Here is a 27,464-nt window from a genome sequence, read left to right as displayed (position 1 = left end):
GCTTCGCCAAGGCAGTGAGAGCCAGGCCTGGATAAAAATAGGTGAAAGTGCTAGCTCAAATGACCAATCCCCGAGGAAGTCACATGGGCCCATTGATGGAGATGCTGCTCCGCAAACACTAATCAGTATCATCTGCTAGAGCTTTAGCCAAGGTTTGCTTCCCCCCCCTCCTCACACACACACACAGCAAGTGGCTCATATTAGTACCACGTTCATCTCTCCAGCACTCTGCTCTTTAAACTGGGACGAGTGTAAAAATAGTTCTTGGAAAGTAAAGACATCTGGACTAGAACATTCAGACAATGGTATGAAAAAAAAAATTGGCAGAGCTTAAAAATAAGTGAGGGGAAGGTGAATGCCAGTGGGAACGTGTTGCAGGAGATGGATGACTGTTTTAAAAAAAAAAAAAAAAGAGCTTATTAGTGGCCCGTGGTCTTCTGAAGGGCCAGGATTTGGATGCCACTCCCAATACAAGCAGCGCGCTTTAAACAGACCCGCTATGGAAAGTGAGAGTCTTTTAGGAAAAGGAAAAAAAAAAAACTCACATTTCTTATCCACTACATCTGCTGCTACAGTAAAATGAAGGAGGAAGTGGGCAGACAGAGTGTAGCAGAATTCACAGATCACTAAGTCAGGTTTTAACTTCCAGCCAAATACTTCAGGTCGGTTTAGGTGAAGTCAAAAATCAAATATTACAAATCTCACGTGTCCGAAATATGAAAAATCCCTTTTAAAAAATATCCATCAATCAATCGCATTTGTTCTCGTTCCCTATATTGGTGTATTGACCACCACTACCGTACAAACACAATGCTCTGCAAGTCCAGGCTGCACAATCATGACAACGTAGCTTATAAACAGGCAGCGTGTGGTAAAGTAATAGTCCAAAGTTTGGACACGTCTTTAATTCAATGGTTTTCTTTATTTTTTTTATTAATAAAAAAAAAATGACACTTCCTGTCAAAGTAATGATGGCCCTCGTTTCTCTTTACTTAGTTGAGCGCTTCTTGACATAATATGGATTAGTACAGTTGTGGAATCGGGCTACTTGCTGTATTTCCAGAAGCCAAGGCCTAATGGTTAGAGAAACAGCTTTGGGACCAAAAGGTTGCTGGGTCGATTCCCTGGACTAGCAGGATTGGCTTAAAGTGCGCATCTTGGGTAAATTCAGGAGCAAGATCAATGTAATTCTCCTATTTTATATTAAACTTTGGTCAAATATCTGTCACATTTTGTGCAATTTTTTTACCTTGCGCAATACCAGAAAAATTCAGTTGAAATCGAGCCGTTTGAGGCGAATTGGTCCGCCTCTGAAAAAAATTGGCATTTGGATTTCCCGGCAAACATTGATTTTCATGACGTCGCGTGCGGGACGCCTCCCTCTGAATCCTACGTCAGCGCTGGTTTGTTTATGAGAAAACGGCCTGGTGGTTTTCTGCAAATTTCTTCAACGTTATCGCGTAATTATTAAAATGGTTAACAGATGTATCGTAGGAGGGTGTAGCAACACCAATCTTGATGGGATTAGTACTCATCGTTTCCCAAAAGACCGGACAATGAGAGAGAAATGGGAGCGCTTGGTCTACACAGGCTGTGCACTGAAACCGTGCAAAGCTCTCGCAGCCTGCTGGCGCTTCCGCAGGTGACGTCACGAATCTGGCTCCAGACTCCCTTGGGATTTTTCCAGACGCGTTTTATCATCTTATTTTTTTCTGCTGTAGACAGATGGCCTTGTGCAAATTACCCTTCTGGAGGAGTGTGTAAAGGGACATACTTTCATATAAAAAAAACATTAAATTGGTCCAGGATATGCACTTTAAGTGCCCTTGAGCAAGGCACCTAACCCCCAACCGTTCTGGCAAGAGTGGTGGCGTACCGTGTGTCTGATTAGCCAAAGAAAAACTGATGTGATTATCAGTTCGGGCATTGAACCCGACCAACTGAACTGACTGTATTTTTATTATTTACTATTTAATCTCAAACACATTAAGAAGGCAAGAAATTAATCCACCAATTAACTTTTGACGAGGGACAGCTATTAATTGAAAAACATTCCAGGTGACTACCTCATGAAGCTGGTTAAGATAATGCCAATAGTGTGCAGGCCTCAGCGTTAACTTTTGACACATTAAATGGCCTTAAACACACACACACGAATTTCCTTTTGCCCTGAAATTCTGCTGTATTTCAGCAAGTTTTCAAGTACACAGTTCAAGGCAACACTGATGTATGTTTTCTAGGGGTATAACAGAGTTATTTTGACAAAAGTACATGTTTTAAAAAAAAAAAAGTTAAATAGCGTTAATTTTTTTCACGGTCCGGTTGGCATCAAATCGTGCGCTCCGATTGGCTCGAGAGTGGTCTGGAATCCTACGATCCGGACCCCAGTTATGGACCTCTGGCGACTTGCTCGTTCACAACAACAAACAACACAGTAGCAATTTTTTGTCAACATTTATTTTCGCATTTCTCAGTATATCATCATTAATTTTACAACATGGATAGCGATAACGACAGTGTTCACAGCAAAAGCGAGTTTTACTACCCTGAGGAAGACAAAATAAAAGAAAACATTTCAGGAGAAAGCTAAAAACCTGTAACTGTTGCTAACGCTGAGCAAATCCAGCAGTTTATTGAGGAGCAAAGGGCAGAAAATACAACAAAAAAGACGCCCTACGACCTCAATGTCTTTGGGAAGTTCTGTCGAAACGAAGGTCGAAAGGTGGAAGACATACCTGGCGAAGAACTTAACATGTTGCTGTGCAACTTTTTCATGTCCGCAACAAAGAAAAATGGCGGTGTGTACAAGCCTTTCCAGAGGTGCTCTCTCAATCAGTCCGTCTCGAAACTAAATATCTTCACAGACCCTGAGTTCAACAAGTCAAGAGAAGTCCTTGTGGCCCGTAAACGACAGTTGGTCGAGGTTTTCGCAAAGGGAAACCATCCACAAGCAGCCACACAAGGGCGTGTTTTTGACGAGCTTTTAGCAGGTTTGTTCTAAATATGGTTTCCCTTTCGGGCGCTCTCATTTTCTGTTAGAATTTGGTAAATAAAACAAATATATTATTTACCAGCTTACGGTCGGTCCGTATGGTGAAATACTGTGACCTCGGCCTCGGTCAGTATTTTCAAGACCTCGGTCACGGTATTTTACCATACCGACCTCCCAGCTGATAAATAATATATATTTCTGCAACAGAACAAGACAAGCCCTGAAAACGTGAAACATAAATCAATATCATAGATGTAAGACTTCCGTTCAGTACTAGTACGTAATACATGTTTTTATAGAGTGTTTAGGACACAAAACACACTTGGTTTTGCCCAACAATGACGATCGATATTGCAAAAATGAATTATAAAACTAAAAACATTATAAGACAGGAGTCTGTACTGCACTGTACTGTCTTATTCAGTTTGCCATTGCGTTTAGGAGGAAATTAAAACAACCTTTATCGTGTGGTTTACTATTTGAGACACAAAAGCATGTCTTTCCAATCACTGAATGTACTTACCACTCACTTTTTTACACATATATGTGGACGTCCTGAAATCAACACGGGAAACATAGAGGGCACCAGCGAACACTCGTAGTGATGAAAAGCACAAACGCGCATGTGCGCCTGAAGCGAGCCAATCAGAATCGTTGTTACAAATCAGGAAGAAAAAAAACAAAAAGGCGAGGATGTTGGTTAATACGTCTTGTTTTTTGTAACGTACTCGCTTGAAAATCATTTTTGTGCCGACCATGGGCCTAACTTGCTAAAATATTTCTGCCCGAACGTCTTGGTCGGGCAAATCAGGCATTCGGGCAACGCCTAGCGTTGAGGCTTGGTGTGTAAAGCGTCAAGGTAAACGGGGCTACTTTGAAGAATCTAAAATATGGAATACGTTATTGTTGCATTTAAACGCGTTTCTGTTTACCACATAATTCCAGATATGATCCATGTGTTATTTCATAGTTTAGAACAGCGTTTCTCAACCTTTTTTCAGTCACGGCACCCTTCAGAAGTTTCTCAAGGCACCCCCATATAAAATATACGCAGTCTCACTGACCATACGCTGACCCCGGCAGTGACGCTGTGACATGGGAAAGGGGGCCGTGAGACAAATTTTGATGATGCACGAGGCGGCAATGATCTGCGTTAGTGTAACTATCGTTTTTTGGAATTTTAATTAATTTCATTTATTTCAACGTGAGAAGATATAATTTCTTTGACGGCACCACTAATGAAGCCAGGCGGCACCCTGGTTGAGAAAGGCTGGTTTAGAAGAAGTCTTCAGTATTGTTCTACAATGTAGAAAACAGTCAAAATACAGAAACACCTATGAATGAGTAGGGGCGTACAAACATAACTGGGACTGTACATGTGATTTGAAAAGATTCCTACACCTCCTTTATATACAGTACACTACCGTTCAAAAGTTTGGGGTCACTTTGAAATGTCCTTATTTTTGAAAGAAAAGCACTGTTCTTTTCAATGAAGATCACTTTAAACTAATCAGAAATCCACTCTATCCATTGCTAATGTGCTAAATGACTATTCTAGCTGCAAATGTCTGGTTTTTGGTGCAATATCTCCATAGGTGTATTGAGGTATTTCACCTGACGTCACAGGGTCACGTGACACCCGGTGTCCACCATTTTGGACGGCAAGCTAGCTAATGTCAACAACAGTAGCTGGTATGTTACTGTAGCAATATTTACGTTCAGTCATTTGGATGACTGTTAAAACCTTTCAGTCTCAAGTTTTTCCTTTACTGGATTTACTAGTTTACTGAGCTAGCGCGCTCGCCGGCCAAGCCGGGAGCCATCGCGCGCTAGCTCAGTAAACTAGTAAATCCAGTAAAGGAAAAACTTGAGACTGAAAGGTTTTAACAGTCATCCAAATGACTGAACGTAAATATTGCTACAGTAACATACCAGCTACTGTTGTTGACATTAGCTAGTGCTAACAGCTAGTTGCTAATACACTGCTACAACTACACCGACCCTAATAATGCAGTTCTTGGTCATTGCCTGGTAACAGCAAATTTATAACGGGCCATGTCTCAACAGACTAAGAAGTTATTTCAATGCCATTTAATAACATTTTGTTTATCCTGAGGACCGAAAGTAAATGAAAATGTGAACAAACCTTAGCTGTAATCAGATGGCGACCACCGGCTCCAGGGACGACCCGCTGATGTAGGCATGTTACCCAGCCTGACACAAAATATTTGTAGGTATCCAAACTCTTATACGCTTTCAGATCAATACCTGTGTATGGCGATGGGTTTTTAACGACATAGGTATACAGATCATGTGGGCCGAAGTCAGGTAAAGACGAGGGCTTCATGTACTTCCGTACGTCAGTGAACAATCCTGGTGGAAGCAGGTAAACGTCGTTCTCTAAGCCTGCTAACCTCAATTTTTGCAAATACCTCTCCCTCTGCTCGCCCTGTAAATGCCCTACGTCACTGGATAGTGAAGGTGTTTTCTGCATCTCGCTCCTTTTTCTTTTATGTTTTTCGTTTGTCGCCTTCCTCGCATTCAAACTGATTCGAGCCGTGACGTCCAAAATGGCAGCATCACATGACTTGGTCACGTGAGTGAAATACCTCAATAGAGGCCCATTTCCAGCAACTCTCACTCCAGTGTTCTAATGGTACAATGTGTTTGCTCATTGCCTCAGAAGGCTAATGGATGATTAGAAAACCCTTGTACAATCATGTTAGCACAGCTGAAAACAGTTGAGCTCTTTAGAGAAGCTATAAAACCGACCTTCCTTTAAGCAGATTGAGGCTACATCCACACGACAACGGCAACGAGATGTTATTTACAAAAATATCGCGTCCAAATGGGCAAAGATCAGTAAAATATCAGGTCCATATGGCAACGCAACACTTGCTGAAAACGATGCAATACACATGCCACACCTCTAGGGGCGCTGTAAGACGGTCCCATCGGAGACACCAGAACAATAGAAGAAGTAAGGACGCATGCGCATAAACTATTATGCGCGAGACTTCATATTAACCACAAAGTCAGAAAAATCTGTTCGGAAAATTACATTATAATGACCAAATACAATGAAAAGTATTTTTCCAGTCTACCTGTGAAAGGTAATCCCATGTGATCTCGTTTGGACGGTAAACCTGTTGGTACAGTTAAACGCAGCACATGAATGAGGCATCTTTATTCTCCGCTTTGACCCATCCAATATGGCGGCGAGGATGACGCATGATTCTACGCGGAAGGCGGCGTCTTTAATGGTCCGGAATAAATTGAATGCTACACGTTGATGGATTAATTTGTTCTTCTACGTCCTTTTTGAGGAATGTATTGTAGGACTTAAACCAACATCTGAAGAGGTGAGATCGCTCCTTTTTTTCCCCTATTTTTGCTGGCGGGATTGACTCTGCCCTAAGGGCTATTCTCTCTCTCTCTCTCTCTCTCTCTCTCTCTCACTTTGCACCATTACACAATAAATATTCACAGTGAAAATATTTTGTAAGCGCGTTTCATGAACCAAGTTATAGGATTTGTTGACAACTCGCATCGAGTTCGTTACACTTCTACCCGGCGTGAAGCACTGACAGTCATGTGGTTGTGACATCATCATAAACAAATCCGTTCTACTCATCCAGGCGACTTCGCAACGGCGCCATTGCCAGATCTTTCCACTCTGGAACCTGTTCTCAAAAGACTGCGTTTTGGGACACCCAAAACGCCGGTGCCGTGTGGACGCCAGGCCGAAACGATAAACAGTTTTATCAGAGTCACCTGAATCTGTTGCCGTGTGGACAGGGCCTGAGTTTCTGGAGCATCACATTTGTGGGGTAGATTAAATGCTCAAAAGGGTGCATCAGTTGCCCCCTAAAAATGAAAAGTTCCTCCGATCATGATGCATTTTTGTTTTTATGTTCCTTTTGGTAAGAAAACACACTGGGTGAAATATTTTGACAAAATTCAAAAGTTTAATGGTGACACCAGGAGCTCAAAGTTATGGAAAAAGCTGCTATTTTATGACTTTTATGACAAAATTTTGATCACTTTTCATGAAACATTATGGCACCTTATAGAGTATACCAAATATCTTAGATACACATTTTTAGTACATATTCTAAATATATTATCAAGCACGGTTTGAGTTTTAGCTGTTCACTGAATCACTGTTCAACTACTTTTAAACAATACAAATGTATTATGAATCACATTAATGCTTCTCAATCCCTTGCAAAGGTTCTTAACATGATCTCTGGCTCACAAGAAATCAATAAATGGAGTCCAACATTGTGATTCAAACCTTACGCGAAAACATAAAATAAGCGTTTTTTGGCAAAAAATGAACCTCATGGTGCCACCATTAGACTTTTGAATATGGTCAAAACATTTTACAGGATGTCTTTATTGGTGAAAAGGAACACCCAAACAAAAATGCATCAGATTTTATGAAAGTGAGGGCAACTGATGCATCCTAATGCTCAAAATGGCCAGAAAAATGTCTTGACTATATTTTCTATTCATTTTACAACTTATGGTGGTAAATAAAAGTGTGACTTTTCATGGAAAACACTAAATTGTCTGGGTGACCCCAAACTTTTGAACGGTAGTGTATGTGAACAAATTTGGGGAGGGGAGTGGGGAGAATAAAAATAAAAAATAAAAAAAGATTTCAGCATGGGTACTGTGAAGACACTCATTAGACTTGGGACTCCCAAAAAAAAAAAAAAAAACACTTCAAAAGCATGTTCAGTGTAAAATTAACTCAATAGTATTACAAAAATGACTGGTTGGGGGAAAAAAAAAAAAAGGGATTCCAGTCCTTGACTCATTTATTCCATCTGTTAACTTTAAATTTATCCCTGCCTTTAAGAGTATGTGAGTGAGGACGGTGCTTCTCACAGTGGGGTCCGGGGAACCCCGGGGTCCTTGAAGCATAGCAAAGGGGTCCATGACTTTTATTTTTTTGGTCACAGTGGTGGAAATCCCAATGTCGCATTATCAGTTATCATATTTAGGGGTCCAAGCGTCAAAGTCAACTCGAACCTCATACATTCTGTCAATGGAAAATTTCAGCAATGGAAAAGTTCTCTGGCTGCATGAAATAATATTTTTTTTTAAAAATCATCATTTTTATGAACTAAATCTATACTCTGGGGGTCCAAATATATTTGAAAACATTTCACAGTTACAAATTTTGAGAACCAGTGTGTTTTCTCTATAGGTTTTTTGTTTGTTTAAATATGAGCGTTTCTAAATGACATTCGGCAGTTTTATCATCAAACTGTGATAAAATCTAATTAAATGGAGAGTGGTGGCTCAGGGCTTTGGAGACGAGCTGAAATTTGACCCCTAAGAGAATGATTAAAGAGGCTTACTGCTCGTTTGTGAATGATGAGTAGCAGACTTGTGTGCTAATCACCTGTTTAACTGTTTACACATTACGGAATGGTATGAATCGCTTTCACAACCGGTTGATGATCATTGACTTCGGAGTGTTGAATGAAATAATTTCTCTGATCCCAGCTATAGGATGTATGAAGAAAGGGTTTTGCTGTACAATCCTCCTTTCATAAGTACAAAGTGAACGATACAGGAGGATTAGTAGGCTCCATCTTAAAGTAAAACACACCCCGAGTGAAAGTCAATAAAAGCCTGAGCAGTAACACATGAGAACACCTTCACCTGGACATGAGACTTGGACACTCCCTTCCTCCCTGACTGATTACGCTGTTACATATTAATGCTGGACCTGATTAGACTCGCTATCGCAGGCAATACTGACCGAGCGATAACGAAGGGACGCTGTGTTTGTGTGCAATAAACACCTGAGGAACTTTAAATGCGATTCCACACGCTGATGTTTTAAACATGTGAAAAAGGGGTCAGAGTGTGTTACAGGACTTTCACTTGTGCTTTTTTTTTTTTTAAGCCGCCTGCTCGGTCATGGCGCTTGGGGCAGTGAGCGCATCCTCTTCTCCGATTCCATTTTAAGGCCTGGTTTAGATCCGATTACTTACGCCTGCTTTTTCCACACGCGGCTCACATGAGCGGTCCTTCTCAGTCAGCTGGATTCACGAGTGAAGTCTGAAGAATGCAGCTAAAGGGCAAACGATTGTGTGACGAACGACTGCCTTGTGATTGATCACAAGCCCGGAACACGATGCCAAGTCGCCGCTGTGCTTAGTCACTTGTGCTCATGAAGTCATTAAGATTAAATGGCTGTTATCTGGAACAGAAAAAAAGGAATTAGATACAATGGGTCATGCTGTTAGAAGAAAATTAAAGGGTAGTGTGATGTGATATGGTGCTACACAATGAGAAGCAGAGTTGATGATTTTCCTATAAAAACGCATCCCGATATGTTTTATTCTCTTCTTCTACCACAGCACAAACTTTTATTAAAAGAGGAGAACTGAGCGATATGAAGATACTACTGATCGTGACAATACTGCGCTTTCCTTTACATAATTACATAAATGTAACTACAAGGGCACTCGGTTGAGTTCATACCTCCACCAAGCCACGTGATATCGACATCAAAATCAAAAATCACTTGAACCTAGGATAATACTAAAGCTGTACATCAAATTTCATCAAAATCTGTTCACTACTTTGAGTTACATCGGAAACAGAAAAAAAAATTTTTTTAATAATAATAATAATAATAATCCTGGATCCGGGTGGTGTAGTGGTTAGCGCTGTCGTCTCACAGCAAGAAGGTCCTGGGTTCGAGCCCCGTGGCCAGCGAGGGCCTTTCTGTGTCTTGTCTTTCTTGTCTGTGTCTATGTGTCAGCCCTGTGATGACCTGGCGACTTGTCCAGGGTGTACCCCGCCTTTCACCCGTAGTCAGCTGGAATAGGCTCCAGCTCGCCTGCGACCCTGTAGAACAGGATAAAGCGGCTAGAGATGATGAGATGAGATAATCCTGGATCCACATACATATACGGATTTGGATCAAAATCTAATCAATCATTCCTTGGCCCATGACGCACCTTTCCTCAAAATTTCACCAAAATCTGTTCACTACTTTTCGAGTTACATTGGAAACCCAAACAAAACAAGTGGAGGCGAACACAACCTCCTCCAACAAAGCTGGTGGAGGTAAAAATTATTTTTAATACTTGTTATAATCATTACAATCTCAAATGAAAGCAGCTGGTTTTATTTTTTTTCCCTAAATCCTGACTATTATAAACAAGCGTGCTCTGAGAGCACAATATCCCCCCCGCTGGCGACTAGGCCATAACTCTGGTAAAATGTGACTGAGTTGAATGAAATTACAATATGCGTATTACCGACATACAGTGAAACCTCGATATTAAGACCACCATTGGGACCAGGTCGAAGTGGTCTTAATATTGAGTTGGCAAGATATACTGACAGTTGCTGAGCTGCTGAGTTAATTCACACTGTGAATTAACGTGTCTATGTTCACACATAAGGCGCACCGGATTGTAAGGCGCATTAAGCAAAACAACGTAGTCCGGTAAGTCAAACTTGATTCCACTCAGTTGTAACAACAAATACCGGTACAGAAAAATACACTCACTTATTGATTCATTCCTCTTCCAGCTGATAGCTTGGAGTTTGAAACCCACTTCGTAAGCATGCCTCTTAACAGGTGCCATTTTGGGGGTCCTTTTACGTGCACACAAATGTACTGTAATATAATGTTGAAGCACAGTATGTATTACGTATAAAAAGTGGCGGGGGTAAGCGTACTAAATACTGTTCTCCGATTGGTCTATTGTTGCTAGCATGTACTCCGGGCCTGGGCTGCCTTACATGAATGCATTTCTAGTTTAGACATTACAGTCAGGCAGTCTTGTAGACTGCTCAGGGGTCCTGTTACGGAGCCGATCAGGTAGTGACACAGCGTACCGTAATGCTCCGAATATCCATTGAGCGGAGCGGCTTCGTTGCTTACCAAAGTCGTACTTACACATTTCGACAAATTTTTGAGCGCACTGTACCACATAAAATCGGTCAGTAAGCACAACAAGTAATCATACATAAGGCGCGCTGGATTATAAGGTGTACTGTCAATTTTTGAGAAAATTTAAGGATTTTAAGTGTCCCAAAAATACAGTAACTAAGTTTTCATCTAAACTTTTAATACACTTGTAATAGAATTGATCATAGAGTAATTAAAACCATACCATTTTTAAATGTGAACCATACAGCAAACTTACACAAGTCATTGAAACAAGAAATTGAAATCTCGTTCTGAATACTCTTTCATAATTAGGCCACGCCAATTTAATTAGTTGGTTCTCGGAATCGCCGCTTGAAAAAAAAATGCAAAATGAAAAAAATCAAATCAAATCAAAATCAAAATCAAACTCCCGCCAACAGAAAAGGTCACGTGACGCCGAAAAACAATCAAATCGCCCCTTTCACTTTAGATAAAGACTTGTGGAAGAAACATGCCTGTGGAGGGGAGTCCTGCAAAGCCTGTGTTTGTGATTCTTAGGATATTCAGCGAACAGAAGCGTAAAATCTTTGACAGGTATGTTGAAATTCTGTTTACTGGTTTGCCTGTATTGTTTGGTCTATTTCCACCGCTAATTTTAACATCAGAGCATTTTTTTAATTTTAGTTTTATTTCGCCCGCTCACTTCATATTTTTCCTGAAAAAATTCGAGAACCAACTAATTAAATTGGTGTGGCCTTATGACACTTAACAACTTGAACTTTTTCTATTTAAATCAATCTACTAAAGCTCACTTCACACCTCGTTGCATAGATTACCTGTGTTTTGCCAATTCCAAACTTTTCTGCTAGCTGACGCTGACTTTTACCCGCACTTTCGTTAATCAGATCAATTTTTTCTTTCAAAGACAACTCATTACATTTTCTACTCATTGTCGTACAAGTCGATCTTAATTTTGCGGCATGACATAAACCGGATGTCGTGAAAGCTCTTGTACCCCATGTTTTGACCGTATTTTTGAGGTTTAATTACATTGATTTTCGACGGGTGGGACCGAAATTAATGGTCGTAATACACAATATTGAAGTGGTCGCATTATTGAAGGCCGCGACCAATGAAATATATAAGCAAGCAAGCGGGACCGTGAAAAACCGTTCGTAATTTTGAGGTGGACGTAATTTTGAAGTGGTCGTAACATGAGGTTTCACTGTATAACAAAGAATCCTGCCAAGTTTTGTGAAATTCCTCCACAAATTGTGAGAGGAGTTGATTTCAGAAGGCGAGTACCCTTCCCGGGACGGACAGACATCGCCACGACATAATCCCCCTTTTGGCCAAGTGGGGGATAAAAATTGTGAGGGAAGTTGATTTCAGAAAGCAAGCACACCTTGATGAAATTGCCAAAGTACAAGTTCATTAATAATCAAGGGCATAACTCTGGTTAAATTTGCCCAAATTAAACAAAATTTCAATATGCGTATAACTGTTATATAACAAAGCCTTTTGCCAAGTTTGGTGAAATTCCTCCACAAATTGTGAGAGGAGTTGATTTCAGAAGGTGAGCACCCTTCCCCAGACGGACGGAAAATTGCCACGACACAATCCCCCTTCAGGCCTTTCGGCCAACGGGGGATAAAAACTTGCCTTTCAGCGTCAAATTGTTGTGGACATTAAATAAAAGTACCACCAAACTCAGTTCTAAACAGTTTCTTTCAAAATGTAACACTTTTTTTTTTAAATAACATACTGTAGACTTCAAGTCTGCTCAGCAGCCTCTGTCTTTCTCTCTCTTGAAATGAATAACCCAAAAATGTAGCCTGTCATGATAAAGAAACTGCGAAGCCCTGGATCCTGAAGATGGTTAAGAAATGCCGACACTGGAGACTCCTTCCAAAAATACAAAACACAAACTTCTCTTTTGAGAAAACAGCAGTATATCAACAACTACACTCAGGTGGAGCATCTGTCCTATAGGCCCCTTGCACTGACGTCACATTTAGCTTCGCAACCGTCGCTACTGTATACCTGGGGGACAAGCGAACTTCGTTTACATACTGAAGCCAAGCAGAGATGTCCGGTGTCTGTTGCTGTTGTCTGAAGAAAACTACAGCTTAAAAAAAAAAAAAAAAGCTCTACTACCGGATTACTTGGATAATCTTAGTCAGAAAGAAGCGAAGGATCGATATACACGGAAATGAGAGTTTATTAGCGGTTCTGATCCGTACAAAATCCCTTGAAATGACTGGACTGACGCTGCAGATTTGTGGCATAGCGTTAGCTACATGCTGGAATATACCTTCTTTTTCCCCGAAGAGTCCTGACACGGAAGAACAGTTTTAAAAAAATAGAAAACCTTCTTTGTGTAGACTTTTTCCCAACATCAGCTTTTGGGAACAGAATGTTGCGAAAGCCAAAGCATTTCCTCTCAAAGGACTCCGACCTGAACTGTGGGCTGGATGGTAAGCTATTCCGGCCCTCCGTGTCTCAACAACCCCAAGGACATCTAGTTACAGAGCTATTTGCGCGCCATCATTTGTACAGTGATGCTTATTATTGTTAAAACAATATCTGAAGTGTTATTATTTGTAAAATAGCAAAATATCTTGCTCTAGACTTTCAATGTTGTAAGATTTTAATTTTATCTAACAGTGGATGGTACAATAATTACAAACGCTAACAGAATCAGCACATTCCAGTTGTAGCTGCAGTCATATAGTAACTATAATCAGCCTTGTAATAATAATTTCAGTAAAGGGTTAATGTTCGGTTCCCTCTTCATTTATTCTCGATTCAAAAGGCACAACTGAGTCACACAGGTTGATCAGTGCGTAACGGACGCTAACAAATTTTATCCAAAATAGTTTTTCCTGCCTTAGTCAATTCATTTCCATTTCACATGTGTACAGCTGTTGTAAAGTTCAGTCTGTGTGGTTTTTTTCAGGCTTCACGCTTGGCTCCTCTCGTCGTATTCTCTTTAACCACTCGTTTCTTTGTTGTTCCTGAAGCATTTGCTTCTCATTGTTAACATTTTTCTTGATAGCAGGGAGACGCTAATACCTTTTATCCATTTAAACAACCAAAAACTAACCACACTGAAGACAGATAAGCCTTGCTTACACAAAAGACAGTGTCTGTTTGACCCCCAGGTGAAATTATCACGTGATGTGTGACATCACGTGCAAGGGGTCAAGTCGTCTCTGTACTGTATGTTTTTACTACCGAAACAATAACTTTGTAGCTGTGCTCATCTCATCTCATTATCTCTAGCCGCTTTATCCTTCTACAGGGTCGCAGGCAAGCTGGAGCCTATCCCAGCTGACTACGGGCGAAAGGCGGGGTACACCCTGGACAAGTCGCCAGGTCATCACAGGGCTGACACATAGACACAGACAACCATTCACACTCACATTCACACCTACGGTCAATTTAGAGTCACCAGTTAACCTAACCTGCATGTCTTTGGACTGTGGGGGAAACCGGAGCACCCGGAGGAAACCCACGCGGACACGGGGAGAACATGCAAACTCCACACAGAAAGGCCCTCGCCGGCCGCGGGGCTCGAACCCAGGACCTTCTTGCTGTGAGGCGACAGCGCTAACCACTACACCACCGTGCCGCCTGTAGCTGTGCTGTTACAGAAAATTAAATCAAAACCTCCTGACCAATCAGGATCAAAACTGCTTTGTAGCGCAAAACTAACACACCCAACAGACCGTTATAGTGGCTTAAGGCCAATTTATGCTGACAACCCAGTCCTCGCAGACGGTGTCGCAGACAGTGTCTGTGTAGCCCCCCCACCTTCGCAGACGCTCTGCGCGCACCTCCCAAAAATTGTGACCACCGCAGAAGCCTCGCAGACAAGAGGGCTCTGATTGGTCCACTCTACCCGCTGTACACGCACTTCCGCTTCCCTACTTTCCCGGTTTGTTTTGTTTTCACGACCGGCATTTTTAAAAACACGAGCGAAGATGGAGCAGCACGAAGAGCAGTTGATTGAGGAAGTGAGGAAGTACGGACATCTATACGACTCCAGTCCTAGTCATTATAAAAAAAAAAAGTTTTAGTCATTATAAGTAACCGGAGGATAAACACTCCACTAACCACACCCACCAACTACTCCTAGCGACTTCGCGCCCCCTTGCGTTGTGCCAGTGAATAACATCGCGCACGCCTATTCCCCCGCTCAACAATAAATTACAACTGTCTGCAAAAAGCTATCTGCGAAAGCCTTGTCGCACGAGCATGCAGAGGCCTTTAGGCCTCATGATTGCGCTTTGCTACAGTGCTCATGCACACTTCTAATGTTTACAACGTTATCTAGACATGCTCCGGGGCCAAAGTGAAATTTATCATCTTGAAGATCAGCGGTAAACAATGAGACGCTAAGGAAGACATCAGCCATGAGGTACGATTTCGGCCCTTTAGAGCGTTCAGCTCTCATCCGAGCACTGAATCTGTGAAAGCGGCATCTTTGTGAAAATTTCAGTGTCGTAAATCAGCAACGCTGAGAACGGCGGGATTTTACAGTCTTTCCGCAGCCAGGAGGAATGTTTAAAACATGAATGAATGGCTGAGCTCGGTCTATTTTTAAATCCGTAGTAAGACTGGGTTTTCTCTTTCCAGAGAAGACGGTGCGGCTCAGGTGTCTCTGCACTGCTGGAAACTCCTACACTCTATTCAAATGATGTGGGGTGTGTGTTACAAATCTGGACAGAACCCAGAGCAAGGGGGATGGGGCCGTGGTAGAGTTGGGGGGGTCCCTTGATGAAGGAAAGAGTGAGTAAGAGTCAGCAACTGTCAGAGCAAAATCCCCCAACGTAGATATGTGCTGCTCACTCAAGTGCAGAGAAACAGAACAAAGCACTAAAGCATGAAATAACCAGAGGTTGAGGACAGAGCAATATCTTTCATTTATTTATATTATTTGAGACACACGAATGTTTTACTGGGAAATACACCACTAGTATTTTTTCATACGAGCCACGTCTGGGACATGGAGAACCAAAACCGTGACATAAATCTCTGTCACTTGTGAGGAAATCAATGAATTGTTTTGATAAATCTGGGGATTTTTTCTTTGTGAATATCTCTATACAATAAGAAGAAAATCACACACTGGCTTGAAGATTTTAAGTTTAATCTTCTCGCGTTAATCTTCAGTGTCCATATATATTTGGACACTGACACAAATTTAATTTTTTTTTTACCTGTTTACTGAAACATATTTAAGTTATAGTTATATAATGGACATGGACATAAAGTCCATACTTTCAGCTTTCGTTTGAGGGTATCCACATTAAAATTGGATGAAGGGTTTAGGAGTTTCAGCTCCTTAACATGTGCCACCCTGTTTTTAAAGGGACCAAAAGTAATTGGACAATTGACTCAAAGGCTATTTCATGGGTAGGTGTGGGCAATTCCTTCGTTATGTCATTCTCAATTAAGCAGATAAAAGGCCTGGAGTTGATTTGAGGTGTGGTGCTTGCATTTGGAAGAGTTTGCTGTGAAGAAAACATGCGGTCAAAGGAGCTCTCCATGCAGGTGAAACAAGTCATCCTTAAGCTGCGAAAACAGAAAAAACCCATCTGAGAAATTGCTACAATATTAGGAGTGGCAAAATCTACAGTTTGGTACATCCTGAGAAAGAAAGAAAGCACTGGTGAACTCATCAATGCAAAAAGACCTGGACACTCACAGAAGACAACAGTGGTGGATGATCGCAGAATAATTTCCATGGTGAAGAGAAACCCCTTCACAACAGCCAACCAAGTGAACAACACTCTCCAGGAGGTAGGCATATCAATATCCAAATCTACCATAAAGAGAAGACTGCATGAAAGTAAATACAGAGGGTTCACTGCACGGTGCAAGCCACTCATAAGCCTCAAGAATAAAAAGGCTAGATTGGACTTTGCTAAAAAACATCTAAAAAAGCCAGCACAGTTCTGGAAGAACATTCTTTGGACAGATGAAACCAAGATCAACCTCTACCAGAATGATGGAAAGAAAAAAGTATGGCGAAGGTGTGGTACAGCTCATGATCCAAAGCATACCACATCATCTGTAAAACACGGTGGAGGCAGTGTGATGGCTTGGGCATGCATGGCTGCCAGTGGCACTGGGTCACTAGTGTTTATTGATGATGTGACACAGGACAGAAGCAGCCGGATGAATTCTGAGGTATTCAGAGACATACTGTGTGCTCAAATCCAGCCAAACTGATTGGTCGGCGTTTCATAATACAGATGGACAATGACCCAGAACATAAAGCCAAAGCAACCCAGGAGTTTATTAAAGCAAAGAAGTGGAATATTCTTGAATGGCCAAGTCAGTCACCTGATCTCAACCCAATTGAGCAGCATTTCACTTGTTAAAGACTAAACTTCAGACAGAAAGGCCCACAAACAAACAGCAACTGAAAAGCGCTGCAGTAAAGGCCTGGCAGAGCATTAAAAAGGAGGAAACACAGCGTCTGGTGATGTCCATGAGTTCAAGACTTCAGGCAGTCATTGCCAACAAAGGGTTTTCAACCAAGTATTAGAAATGAACATTTTATTTACAATTATTTAATTTGTCCAATTACTTTTGAGCCCCTGAAATGAAGGGATTGTGTTTAAAAAATGCTTTAGTTCCTCACATTTTTCTGCAATCATTTTGTTCAACCCACTGAATTAAAGCTGAAAGTCTGATTTGTTCACAATTCATTGTGGTAATGTACAGAACCAAAATTAGAAAAATGCTGTCTCTGTCCAAATATTTATGGACCTTACTGTGTGTGTGTGTGTGTGTGTATATATATATATATATATATATATATATATATATATATATATATATCTCACAACTTCTTTTATATATATAAAAACACGTGCACTTTTTATATGGCAATAATGAAAAGGATCACAGCAAACAACAGTGCCTTAAAACTTTAATGTCTCTTGCTCTTGTTTTGTGAGTCAGAGTTCTCACCTCTGACTGCACATCTAAAAAGAGATAGTAAACATTTCCTGCGTGGAGAGATAGCGTCTTTATCGTCTGTTCTACTATGAGCACTTCCTGTTGATGGTGTACCTTGAGCTCCAGAGCTCGACTTCAAAGCACTTAAGGGCTGGGCAATGACAATGTGATATAGATATTGGGTCATAATATGCTTTTGGAAAATATCATGGATAGCGTGGTTTTTATTAAATGGATTATATAACGTATCCCAAACCTCCTCCTCTATTTGGTCACTTCCCACCCACCCACCAGCCAGCCAGCTCCCCATCATACACCAGCTTCTGCATGTTTTCGGAACGACACAGGGTGACATCACTCATTCGGAGGAATGTACTATCTGCCCTCTTCCGCATACATGACCGTACAGACGCACGTGATCAGTGAGTGTCGCTGTGATTGACAGGGGAGAGTGTGAGTGAGTATGACTTCATCACTCCTACACCGAGAGCACGGCCACGGACGGCTGTGGCGTCGGCAGGATTCAAATTCACCATCTCTGGACACCAGGGCTCAGGCTTTTTGTTTGTGTTTTTTTTTTTTAAATAAATAAATGCAATTCTTAACTGCAAGCAACAAATCATGACTTTATACGTCATCCTTTTTTAATCAATTTTTTTTTTAATTCTGGCAGTTTGTGAGCAAACGTATCTACGGTACATCATGATGCATGTCGTGTTTGAGAAAAACACCAAGAATCGTGATGAGACATTTGTCCCTACTTAAGAACGTGCAAAACAGAGCAGAGGCTCAGTCATGAGTAAGGGAACGAAATACAAAACTCAGTCGTGTAATTAGGCTAATCTGAGAGTTCAAAGCACTCAGGCGAATGAAGTTTATCCGCCGAGAGCCGAGTCGCCGCCGAGAACTCGTTTACCTCGATCAAAATGCAGCAGAGTTCCAATTGCACCTCGCGTGGAGTAACAGGATCTCGCAATGGTGGCTCTCGGGAGGTGCTGCTGAACAGAGGAAAGCGGTGTGTGAGCGCGTGTTAGATATGCATGCCTGACCAGCACTCCGTGTTCATCTTATGACACTGATGTTCCATGACATGCAGTTTAAAAGAAAGGAGTCTCAGATGACTGGAGCTGAAAGTGCTGAAAGAAAGAACAAAAACCAAAGTCAAAATCCCCTTGCCACGTTTAGACCAAAGGATGCGATGCTTTCTGCTCATCTGCTGATTGATTACTGATTCGCATGAAACCGAACCTCATTTTGTCCCCCGAACCTAAAAGCTAAATAAAGGCTGTTGAATAACCAATGAACAAGCTGATTAGTTTCCAGAGCTCATTTTGAACAAACCTCAGCGGTGTTAATGTGCCTCGAAAAAAACCCGTCCCAGGAAGAAAATAAAAAGCACTAATGAAGTGCAGCGTGTAATTTAAAACGCTTTGGAAACGAGGGACAAGCTACGAAATTACATCTAGGAACCATATTGAAGTTGTGATTTCTATTAACTCCACGGTGCCAGTAAACACCTCACGGAATGCATTTTTATTATTAGGGTTGTTGGTTTGTTTTGGTTTTTTAAATCCCAAAACTAACCTCTTGTAGTTTGCAGACATTTTATTGCATTTTATTAAAGGATGCAGAAGTTCTGCTTGGTGACTAAATGATTGGTCATAGTCTGGCATTCAAATTATCTTACCATGATTCACACAGACGATTTAAAAGCATTAGGACTAAACATTGCTGATGCTCAGGGGGAAAAAAAAAAAAGGAAGCAAAGCCCACAGAGTTAACACACACACACGTGCAGAAATATATAAATATATATTTATATCTATGCTTCCTTATTGATGTTAATCACTGTTGCTCTCTTCAGACGTGCTGCTATCTGCTGTTCCGTTTACAGACCATTCAATAATCAAAAGGGAATCAATTAGAATTCCCACCCCATCATCATGAGAATAAAGGAGATACTGCGGCGAGTTACTGATTGCATCATTTCCCGTTAAATCAGCCGTATCAGCTTTGGTGACATACCAAACCTTTATAATTAACATCTGCTCGATTTTTGCTCTTTGGAGTCCTGACAACTGAACGAGCAAGACAACCGGATCGGAATTTCCTTAACCAATTCCTGCTCTGTTTGAAAATCTGGAAAAGGGCCGTAACATGGCGTGTCCGAAATCGCTCACTGCTCCCTACTCCCTATATAGAGGACTATATAGTGAGCTCATTGGTAAAATGAAAAAAAAAAAAAAACCCGCTACTCCGCCACGCCGTTATTTACATCATTACTGTCACACAATTAAAACGTGCCAGATCAGTCGGCTGGTGGGTTTTCAAAATAATAAATACATGCATGTATTTTTGTAAATAAAATATTTTATTTTTTCGCGGTCCAAATCCTGCACTCTGATTGGCTGGCGAGCGGGTCCGTATCCTAGAGTACGGACCCCAGCTACGGACCTCTGGCGACTCGCTCGTTCACAACAAACAAACAAACATAGTAGCAATTTTTGTCAACATTTATTTTTGCATTTCTCAGGAGAATAGCATTAATTTTACAGCATGGATAGCGATAACGACAGTGTTCGCAGCGAAAGCGAGTTTTACTACCCTGAGGAAGAAGAAATAAAAGAGAACATTTCAGGAGAAAGATAAAAACCTCTAAATGTTGCTAACGCCGAGCAAAAACATGGCTGAATCCTGAATGACTCCTATTTGTATAAATAGGGGACTACATAGGCGGCAAAATGTAGTTGTTTTCCTGCCATGGAAGTGCACTTGTATACCGAGGAGGAAGCCATTTGCATTACAGCCATGAATGAGGATTCAAAACGGCGGCTCGGCTTTCCCTTTCGGGCGCTCTCGTTTTCTGTTAGAATTTGGTAAAGAAAAAAAATATATATATTATTTACCAGCTTAAGGTCGGTCCGTATGGTGAAATACCGTGACCTCGGCCTTGAATACTGACCTCGGCCCAGAGGGCCTCAGTCAATACTTTCAAGAACTCGATCACGGTATTTCACCATATGGACCTCCCAGATGGTAAGTGTGTGTGTGTGTGTGTGTGTGTGTGTGTGTGTATATATATATATATATATATATATATATATATATGTGTGTGTGTGTGTATATGTGTGTGTATATATATGTATATGTGTGTGTGTGTGTGTGTGTGTGTGTGTGTGTGTGTATATTTTATAAATATATATATATATATATATATATATATATATATATATACACACACACACACACATATATATATACACACACACATATATATATATACACACACACATATATATATATATATACACACACACACACACACACACACATATATATATACACACACACACACACACTGAGCGCGTTCCCAACAATAAATACAAAAGTACTTTGTGTCTGCTACATCTTTCAGTTCTTTTAAATCAAGGCTGAATCCTTTCTTCTTTGCCGCTGCTGTTTATGCTCGAGGCCTTTGATTAATTCCTCGCTCTGCACGGTGACTTTTCATCCCGTCGTCTGCCATTTTCCTTTCAGCGCGACCGCAATGCAGGATGGTATATATTGCTTGGTTAGTGACCATCGGTTGTACACTACTTTTCACGATGCACTGTGGGATACTACAATCGGACAGCGCTACAAAATGGCGAACTCACTATATAGTGAGCGATTTCGGACACTGCTATGGAGGAGTTATGCCTCAAACTGTACACAGTGGCACTATTCCATTTTTGGTTTGAAGAGGAAAAAAAAAATCAGGTCAGCACTTCTGTGGAAAATGTACAAGGTTGTGTAAGAGACGTGAATATACTCATCATCAGCTAAGATATTAAATGTGTCAAAGAAAAATCCCTGACTTTAGCCTCGTTTCATCAAAACCAAGATCACTTTCACACCTATTCGTCTGCTCGCATTTCGAGTCTGAATCAGAGTGAAATTGATACTTTTGGTTCGTTGGCTAGAAACCGTTCACTGAGGGGCAACTGAAACATACTTGTTAAACACTTTTTTTAATTAATCAAAAGTAAAGACTGGGGGGGGGATACAAACTTTGGCTAAGTGCACACAAAAATCACCAAAGCACAAAGAACATGGAGTTGCTAAATAAGTGATTAGATAACCGTATACATCAGTATTGTAAAACTATCATATACAGAATTTCTCTTTTTGCGCATAGACCCAAAATTCCAGAACGCATCACATTGTCATGTGCAGCACTACAGCTCTGTCCTTTGTGTCTCGCAGCTCAATTTAGCAGCTTTGCTTATGTCCGAAAGCCAAAAATACATGATGCTTCAGGCTTTCGTCTAAACCAGGGAACAGGGGCGCTGCGCCCTCTTACTCAGAGTGTGCCCCCTTACCGAAATGCCGATTGAACCCCAAGTCACACTTAGGCCATGCACTTATATGCTACTGCACAACATGCAATCTTTCTCAAAACGATCTTTTCTCCGTGAAAGCATCCCAGCAACACCACGTGACAATGTGCCTGATCATCAAATATGTTATAATTACTCCAAAAATATTCCAATCATAGTAGATACACCGCCAGACGGTGCAAAAACAATCTGAATTGGTGTTTTCCAGACTGAGGCGCCATGTTGTTTAGTTGTCGCGGCTGCTCTCGCGAGATTTGACATGGGTTACATACAAGGTCAGCTGACTTATAGAGCGAGATTTCTCGAGACTGAATGACCTTTAACCAAGCGGCGCGGGAGTTTTTGACAGAACTAGCTCGCGAGTTGTTTTTGTTGACACTTGGGCGTTTAAAGATGTCATCCCGCGACACGAAATGGTAGAAAGCCAAAGACTGTCCGGAGCAGAAGAAGATTACTTCTTTCTTTTTCAATGTTGACAGACGATTTGTTACAATTTCCCTGTCAGATAGCCTCAGAATGTCCCATTGTAGCCTCAATTTTTCAAAGGCTTCGCACGGTGGGGGGGAAACTGGCACCATTCCCCGCCCCCCCCGCTTCGCTCCCTCGCCATGGTGAGCGCCCTCATACTAAATTTTTCAAGAAAAAACCCTGATGTTTGCTTCATTCCTGCAGCTGGGTCCGTTCTTTACTACTCCCCTTTCCACCAACATGAGCCAGGTGAGAGTTCTGGTCTGGAGCTGGCTCAACCTGCAAACCTTATAAGAACTGGTTTGCTTTTCTACAGGCTAGAGAGCCACGTCATTACCTCACTGTACACAGTAACAGTCAAAGGTTTATTACACACCCCTACTCATTCATATTTGGGGTCTGTTAGAACATCAGATGGAAGGTGTAAAACGGATTAAAGCAAGAATCGGACAAAACAAAACAGACCTAGTTTGGCCTAATGGTTAGCATGTCCACCTCTCGATCGGGAGATCGCGAGTTCTACTCACGGTCAGGTCATACCAAAGACCATCATAAAAATGGTGCCTACTGCCATCTGGCAAGGCACGCTGCAATACAGATGCGAGTGGGGAGTCAAACTCTTGTGGTTACCCGAGGACTAGCCCCCCACTGTAACCCTAGTTATGTAATAGGTGAAAGGCCGAGGGCTATGGAAACGGCGATTGGCGCCGCCCTATGCGCCACACGGCATGGGAAGGGCTTTGATTTGATTGATTGTATGGCTGCGATTCACCCAAATGAGGATGGATTCCCTTTTGAGTCTGGTTCCTCTCGAGGTTTCTTCCTCATGTCGTCTGAGGGAGTTTTTCCTCGTCACCGTCGCCACAAGCTTGCTCATTGGGGATCTCTCGCTCTCTCTATGGTCCGTGTCACGAATGACGAGCAGAGTCTCTCAGTTGACGTCTTTGAGATCTAAGATCAAGCTGTTCCTCAGCGTGGACACGGCCTCTTTTCATCTGGTTACGCCAGGCATCCCTGTCTGCGGTGAGCTTGTGCCATGAGGTCAAGTCGAACCCAAATGCCTTCAGGTCTTCCTTGATGCAAACCTTCCATCGTTTCCTTGGGCGACCTCTGCTTCTCTTGCCTTCTGCCATCTCGCCAAATAGCAGCTGTTTGGGGGATGTGATTGTCCTCCATACGATATACGTGTCCCAGCCCCCGGAGTCTATTGCTGTGAATCATGGTCTCAATGGTGGAGGTCTTCGTTCTGTTGAGGACTTCTCTGTTTGTCTTCTTGTGCCACCATCGGATTTTAAGTATCCAGCGTAGAGAACGCTGATGGAATGCTTCCAGACTTTTGAGATGGTGTGAGAGAGTTGGCCAAGTCTCACTGCTATACAGCAAGGATGGTAGGACAACAGCTTTATAGACAGCGAGCTTAGTAGACAGGGTAAGTCCTTCCTGAGTCCATACTCTTGAGCTTAGGGACTTGAATGCAGCTGCACCACGGGAGATTCTGCGTTTGACCTCCGAGTCTAACGAGGCATCTTCTGACATAACCCCACCAAGGTATGTAAACTTCTTGGCATGTTTGAGGGTGAAATCGTCAATCTTTATTAGGGGTGGATCAGAGTGGACAATATGCATCACTTCGGTTTTGGGTTTACTGATGCTAAGACCCCAAGCTTTGCAAGACTCATTGGGGATAGATTAGGGATAAAATTAGCTCATGTTTAAAGTCATTCAAATTCTGTAAAGCTGCTTTGAGACAACGTCTATTGTTAAAAGCGCTATACAAATGACTTGAATCATGGACAAGAAACAAACAAATGGAAAAATGCATAAATGCAACGGAGATGTGATTCACAAGACGAATGCTGATAATACCACGGACAGCTAAGTGAACAAATGAAAGTGTGCTGGAAGAAGCCAACAAACAGCTGTGCCTCCTACAAAAAAAAAAAAGAAAACTCCAAGCAAAATGTTTCAGACATTTTATAAGAAAGCATAGTCTGGAGCACACAATTACATGTGGGAAGATCGACAGAAAAAAAAAAGATCACAGGGAAGACAAACCCTGTGGCTGAAATCGCTCACTCGTTCACTACTCCCTATATAGGGAATTATTATATAGTGAGCTCATTGGTAAAATGAAAAAACGCTTTCGGACACTACTCCGTCACACAATTAAAACGTGCCAGATCAGTCGGCTGGTGGGTTTTCAAAATAATAAATCCATGCACGTGTTTTTGTGATAAATCCATATTATACTGAGCGCATTTCCCACATTAATCAATACAAAGTACCTGCATCTTTCAGTTTTTTTTAAATCAAGGCTGAATACTTTCTTCTTTGCCGCTGCCTTTTATTCAGTCAACTCTGAGACTTAATTTGATTTCTTTCAGCGCGACCGCACTGCATGATGGGATATATCATTTTGGTTAGTGACCCTCGTTGTATGCTACTTTTCGCGATGCATTGTGGGATACTTTGAGTGCACTATACAGGGTGTAAATAATCCTGACTAAGGTTTCGGACAGCACTACAAAATGGCGTCTCCACCATATAGTGCCCTCTATAGTGAGTAGGGAGCGATTTCGGACACAGGGACCGAGAGAAGGACCTGGACGGCCTCGCAAAATGGATGGGGGCGAACAAAGGACTGGACCTGATCATCACATCTGAAAAGAGAGTCAGCATGGCACATGATGACAACTCATTCATAGGGGTTTCTGTATTTTGACTATTTTCTACATTGTAGAACAATACTGAAGACATCAAAACTATGAAATAACACACGGAACATAACAAAACCACGTGTCATATTTTAGATTCTTCAAAGTATCCACCGCTGACCTTGACGACACTGTACACTATTGGCATTATCTTAACCAGCTTCATGAGGTAGTCAACTGGAATGCTTTTCAATTAATAGATTTGCCTCGTCAAAAGGTAATTAGTGCCATTTCTTGCCTTCTTAATGCGTTTGAGATCAAATAGTAAATAATAAAAACCCTGTAAATAGCCCTATTCCACAACTGTAGTAACCTATATCGCGTCAAGAACCGCTCAACTGAGTAAAGAGAAACGACGGCCATCGTTACTTTAAGACGTGACGTGTCTTAATTCATAAAAATTAAGAAAAACCATTGAATTCGAAGATGTGTCCAAACTTTTTCACTGGTACTGTATATGTCTACTTTCCCAGCTGCTAGCCCTTCCCATTAGCGCCACTAACCTGCTACACTACCTACTTTTTTTTTTTTTAAACGGCTGGTCACAAAGTTTTAGCGGGTCACGATAATCCCAGCTATAAGCGGTTCTTGGTTCTAGAGTTGATGCCGCTCTGGAGCCAGTTTTCCTGGCTGAGAGCCGATTCTTTGGCTGTTGAAACATGAACGGTTTCGATTTTAGGCACCGGCTCCGAACCGGCCCTGAAACTACCTTAGTGGAAAAGGGGTATACTCGAGTTTGCTTGGAACAGCAGGGCTCTACATTAACTTTTGAAACCACTTGTCCTGTCGGGCAAGTTGAAAAGAAATTTACTTGTCCGAATGTGAAGTTGACTTGTCCAAAGAAAAATTTGAGGAAAAAAAAAAAAAAAAAAAAACACAAAAACTATTTGTAATACACTAATTTCACCAGAATTACTTTAACACAATCTATTCACTGCAGAAAAAAAAATGGACTCCATAAATCATTCATTTATTTATGAGAAATTGAAAACCAGAAAATTAAAATTATACAGTATATTTTCATTTTTAAATTATTAACTTTGAATATATATCCTCCACTGATTAATTGTTGTTGTCTAATTATTCATTGTGGCTCCTGTATGGTATTCAATGGTTGCGATGAAAGTTGCGGTGTTTTTTAGGTTTTTGTTGCAATTACATTGCGGGAGGAAGTGAAAGTTGCGAGAAATTGTTGCGATTTTCTCTTTTTGTGATTAAAATTGAGTGATATGTTAAATATTAAGTTATTACTGAAAAACTATTGATTAAAAAAACAAAGGCACTGAGAAATGGTCCTATAAACAACTTTACCAATATAAAAGATTAGCAGGACTACAAAAATGCAGAAAAATAGGCTTTACTTATCCAAATGCACCTGTTGGTTCAAAAGTTAAAGTGCAGAACCTCACAGCACAACATGAAGTTACCTTAAAATATAATATAAATGCCTCAGCTTTCATGTAAGAAAAAAAACTATTAATACTAGTACTGTGTGCAGGCAGTCTCTCCTGAAGACTAAATTAAACAATAATTATAAACTAATAAAATAAATGGCTCAGGCTTCATAGAAGGAAAAAAAACAATTTGAACAGAATCTCACAGTATGATGCTGAAGCTGCCTAAACAATGGAAAATAAAATACCATTTTGGCAAAAATGTTGGCAGCCATTAATTTCTTGTATTAAGTAAAAAAATAATGTAAAGTGCGCACAGTCCTTCACTGTAAACATAACACACTTCCAGTAACAGAATTTAAGCCTACATAAACACTGACTCGCACATGCTGCTTCTCTTGAACGGAAACACTGGAAGTAAGGCGGAAGGTAGTTTGTCGACGTCACCTCAAGACGACGCCAACGATTGGTCAAATTTGTGGGAAAGTTGCGGTGATTGGATATAATTGTAACACCGCCCTGAGTTTACGGGGATTGGTTGAATTTGCGTTGAAGTTGCAAATCGCAACATCGCGAAATCCTGGAGGGTCTGGTAAACGACCGTTTACTTTTCAGCTCAAATACACGAAG

General features: G+C 41.3%; 1 long non-coding RNA gene across 6 annotated transcripts in view; it reads right to left on the bottom strand.

Moving 5' to 3' along the window:
* LOC132893400 (uncharacterized) overlaps positions 1–27,464 on the bottom strand; it is a 271,286-nt gene that overhangs the window by 179,480 nt on the left and 64,342 nt on the right. The window contains exon 1 of one of the 6 annotated variants that reach the window (XR_009655553.1): positions 9,007–9,195. The exons of the other annotated variants lie outside the window; for them this stretch is intronic. This is a non-coding gene — a long non-coding RNA (uncharacterized LOC132893400). Of the gene's footprint in view, positions 1–9,006; positions 9,196–27,464 lie in introns of those variants that run through there. 6 annotated transcript variants of the gene reach the window in all.

The sequence above is a fragment of the Neoarius graeffei genome, chromosome 1 (assembly GCF_027579695.1).
Source record: "Neoarius graeffei isolate fNeoGra1 chromosome 1, fNeoGra1.pri, whole genome shotgun sequence".
Lineage (NCBI taxonomy): Eukaryota > Metazoa > Chordata > Actinopteri > Siluriformes > Ariidae > Neoarius > Neoarius graeffei.
The sequence above is the reverse complement of the archived record's forward strand: the minus strand, read 5'-3'. Positions and strand labels throughout refer to the sequence as shown.